This window comes from Acomys russatus, chromosome 28 (assembly GCF_903995435.1).
Source record: "Acomys russatus chromosome 28, mAcoRus1.1, whole genome shotgun sequence".
NCBI classification, from domain to species: Eukaryota; Metazoa; Chordata; class Mammalia; order Rodentia; family Muridae; genus Acomys; species Acomys russatus.
The window spans coordinates 9,809,049-9,814,060 of NC_067164.1; the positions used below are offsets into that span (position 1 = coordinate 9,809,049).

Genomic DNA, 5,012 nt, shown 5'->3' on the forward strand with positions numbered 1-5,012 from the left:
CTGCCCCTACTCTACCCAAGTCTGACCCTTACCCTCATTTCCCTCAGCACTCTCTCTCTTTTCCTATTCCCTCTCTTATCTTCCCAGATCCACCTTCAGCTCTCAATGCCCTCAACATTTCTTTATTCTTTTGTTTGTTCATTCATTCCCTCCTTTCTCTTTTTCATTAGCTCAATAACCCACCAACTCCAGTTTTTATCATTCATAGACTTCTGGGTGTGGGACTAAACAGTGAGGCATGTTGACCTACAGAATTCATATGCTTAAAGAAAACAGACATTGTCTCTATTAGAAGCCATCAACATAGCTCCTCAGTTAGATGCTGGAGGCTTGGCACACTTTGCCATTCGGTGCTAGAATTTTGACAGGCTTCATCTTGTGCAGGTGTTGAGCAGGCAGCCACAGCTTATATGAGTGTACCAATCTTGTCATTTCTTAAAGGCACTATTTGCTCAAGTCCACACAGACTTGGTCTGTTACAATCTTTCATCCTCTTCTTCTGGCATGATTCCTGAGCTTTGGGGATGAAGTGTGACATATATACGTTTTACACACACACACACACACACACACACACACACACATACACACACACACACACACAGCTATCCATTCCACTGACATGTCTCTGAGTTTTGACTAGCTGTGAGTTTTTGTTTTACCTACTGTTAACTCTGAAACATCTTGGATAACTGAGCACTGTGGTGACATGAGTATTGTAGAGAGATATGACTATAGGGACAAGTTAATTCAAGAAGTCCTATGCCCATTTATGAAGTGAATAGTAGTAGCTTATTCCTGATGCCTGTGAGCTTTCCAACCTTGTGACTTTGGTAGATTTATAGTATCAGGCATGTGTTTCCCCCTTTTAACAGGTGTTACATCTAATCAGAAAGAGGTTGGTTATCCCCACTACACTCACACCACCATTGTACCCATACGCATGTTATCCTATAGCAATCTTATTTCGGCTTACAGGGTTTGCACATGAGTAAGACTGTTGATGATTCATCTGCCCTAGGTAGGATACAAGCATCCAGATCAGTACCAACTTGATTTCTCCATGTCCTATGACCAATGTATATGGCATCTTCAGTATGGGAGCTTGTTATCAAGTTCTGGTGATAATCCAAGAGGAATGTCAATATCACGTATATTTTGGAGTTTTCCAGGACACTAATAGCAATTTAAAGGACTATCTCAAATCTAACTAACCTAAGTCTCTATTTTTATATTGTCATCATCTATTCCCACCTAGGATCATTTAGCAAGCCATGGACTCTGCAATGAACAAATACCCTGGGTAGTATTACTCAGTTTAAATTATTTAATGTGAATAAAATATCAATTTTAAAATTTAAAATCATATTTGCAACCCTGGTGATTTTTAGAGGGAAACCGTTTCTAATTTCCAGAAAGACAAACAAGGAATATTTTACATCCTGATGACCAGGCTGATATCCTGGATGGACTTGCAAACAGAGTCAAGGTTATTGGAACACAGAATTATGTACAGTCATTTATCATTGTGCTTTAGAAAATAAGAAACATTTCATTTTTAGTTCATTATTATTTTAGGATGCATATCTTTGAATGCCTATCTATTAAAAATACAATAATTTATCATATATATATATACACTTATTATATGAGTGTGTGTGTGTGTGTGTGTGTTCATCTGTAAGTTTATGTGCACTATTTATGCTCAAGAACCTGTGAAAGCCAGAAGAATTTGTTGAATACCATGAAACTAGAGTAACAGGCAACTTTAGTTAATCATATGGAAACAAAACATGGATTTTCTGCAAGAGTTGTAAGTAGTCCTAACCACTGAGCGATCTCTCTATTCCTTAAATCTCTATCTTTATATTGTCATCATCCATTCCCACTAAGGATCATTTTGCCTGTAATGTGTGAAATGGCTTGTATTTCAATTTTATTATGTATTAAATAGCATGAAGGTTGCACTTACAGATTAGTTATTTAGAAATTGATTTTTATATTAAAAGAGAATACATTCACACATTTCAAAAATTCCGTCCCTTGTTACATATTTCTACTTTCACGATTGTAATGAGTTGATTCAAACTTTCAACAGGCTGATTAGCCATCAACCAACAATAAAAGAAAGAAACACAAAAAATTTACATTTAAAGAAGTCAATTTGGCTAGAAATGCCAATTTTCCTAGCAGAATGTCACTTGTAACATCAAGTATACATAATTTGCCTTCCTGTATTCTATCAGTAAAATGTTTTAGAGAAATACTATTTTTTGTAAGTTATATAACTTAATAATAGCTTTACGTACTTTATATATTACAAATGCAAGGTTCTAGTTTATAGTAAAGGAAAAAAAGGACAATATTTATTGAAAAGACCATCTGTGTGGGCACATAGAATTAGACAAGTGGATAGCTTGGCCCAGAGGTGTAATACCATACCCAGCAACAGTCAGCTGATGTGTCATATCCTGTTTGGTGGTATTGAAACCAAGGTGCACACAGGTGACAATGATATTAACAGGAACAGCATGACGGTTCAATCCAGTACAACAAACGTAACAGCTGTATTGGCATAATTTTATTATGTATATATATATATATATATATATATATATATATATATATATATATATATATTCCCTTCTACCTATTTTATTTTTTCTGTGTGAGAAGGTCTTGAGAATCACAATTTACACAACCTAAGCAGGCAAGCAGATACTCTGACATGGCTGTGGACTTAGCTCAATTGGGAATGAATCTTTCAGTGTAAGAAAATACCGATCATATATTGTTAATTTCACAGCACTAGTCAGAAAATTCAGGATCTATAAAGGACTCCCAGGATTTGTCAATATATCCATGGTAAACTTATCAATACTTATTTGTTTACCTATTGCAAAGGCAAGTTTTAAAAAGAAACTAAAGGTCTCATCTAACTTCCTTGAGCTCAGACATTTTACTTCAGCATCAGAAAATATACAATAACAATGATTTGGACAATGAAAAGATAGAATTTAAGGACACACTGAAAGGGAGTGATATGATATAATGAATGATATCAAGAAAGAATGTTAAAAAAGGAAGAGGAACTAAATTCAAATGTACAATTAAGGCAATAAAGAATTTAATGAGCATTATCTGTATTGGACACTATAATTTTAGTTAATTGAAACACATTGTATAAAAATAAAGTGTGTTAAAGGACTAAATATTCAGAAATATGTTTTCAAATGTTATGGTATTATATGATATTACTGTGATTTTTTGTGTCAATATAGCCTCTAATTAAATTTTAATTATTTTTTAAATTCCCAATACATTTAAAAAAAAACTGGTCTTAAAGAAAAACTTTCCATCTGAGTGAATGTCCAGATTTTCTCAGATACAGTTTTGTTCTACAAACTATTTTGTTTTAGGTACGTATATGGCTGTGAGGGGATGTTTGCATGTGTGTGTGACTGCAGGTGCCTAGAAATAATAGAATCCTTTAGAGCTGGAGCTACTGGGACACATGAACAGCCTTGCTTGGGTCCTAGGATATAACTACCTCTCCCGCTCCTAAAGTCCAAAGTTTTCAGGCAGAGTTGTATGCTCCACCATTAGGCAGATTTCAGCTATGAGCCAACCCACTGTGGAAAATCTTAGCAATTTATATAGTTAGAAATGTTGTCTTATTACTTTTTAAATTAAAAATAAAAAATGAATATTAGATTGTGCTTCCATTCTAATGATCAGTTTGTACAACATTGAAATTTGATGTTCTTTTTTTCATAGTAATTTTAAAAATCTCTACATACTACTTTTATGTAAATCTTTTTTTTTCAGTTTGCCAAACTGTGACTATTTTTAACTGACCAGATTACAAATACACCACGGGCAACACCTTAGTTCATACTTCTAATAAGCCTGTTTTTCTGGTCTTCCCTGTGGCCAGCATTTCTACCTTCCACAAAGTGGGTTTTCTTTTTCTTCATTCCATCTCATGGATAAGATGATTTGAAGGGCCATAGAAAGTTATTTGCTTCCTTGAAGTGTTTTCCAACTGTACAGAACTCATGCATTAGCTCCTCCATGCAGATGATGCCGAATTTACCAAGAGATTGAGCAATCAAGGAAGTATCTGTCTGGGCAGTTTGCTTGTCATTGATTTTCCCATAGCCTCGCTTGCAGATAAGCACATTTACAGAATTCAAATAGGGGTAACTTCATGCCATGTACGGTTCCACAATCCTCAGCATGTTGATAGAAGCCTTGTTGAGCTTACCAAAGGTGTCATTGAAGATGTGTCGAAGATGAAGAAGCTGCAATACTTTGCAGACCTTTGGGCTTACAGCACTGATACCCCGGATTCTGATGTCAAATGCCAATTTTGGTTCTGCAGGCACGGAGAAGTTTCAAGCTTTCTTTGCCATCCTAGGCATGAGAATTCTGGTCCAGTACATCCGCCTGTACTGCTTGTGATAGTGCTTGGCCTTCTCATAGACGAGCTTCCTCCTTGCCTTTCGGTGTCTTCAGGGCAAAACTCTTCCGCAGGCGCTTCATCTTCAACTCTCCGAAGTTTCTTTGCTTTTCCTTCAAGGTTTCTGGCACTGCAGGAACCTTCTTTTTTTTCTCTGTTTTAGCCTCCATGGTTTCAGCCGGAAAAAGAGGGCTGCAAATCCTAATATAGAACACAGTTTTCAGAGCTTTTGCCTCAACATATGCAGTGCTATTAGCACACAAGATGCTTACATCCTTAATATTACAATGAGATGATATTTTCTAATATCAATCCATTTTTATTATTCCTGATTTTATGAAATCAAATGTAGCATAGTACTTTCTCTCAATAAACCTAACACAGATTTACTTCAGCATTTAAATAGCCGCATTTGAATTAGATGCTGACAATGATGAATTAGTTTTCACAAAAACCACAACATATACATATGTATGTTTATATATGATATAACTGGTCTCAAATCCCATTCTGTCTTAGATGCTTATGTAAGGAATTAAGTATCACTAAG

General features: G+C 35.4%; 1 pseudogene; it reads right to left on the minus strand.

Moving 5' to 3' along the window:
* Nucleotides 1-3,887: 3,887 nt before the first annotated feature.
* Nucleotides 3,888-4,632, minus strand: LOC127210975 (60S ribosomal protein L7-like; annotated as a pseudogene).
* Between the last annotated feature and the right edge of the window lie 380 nt (nucleotides 4,633-5,012).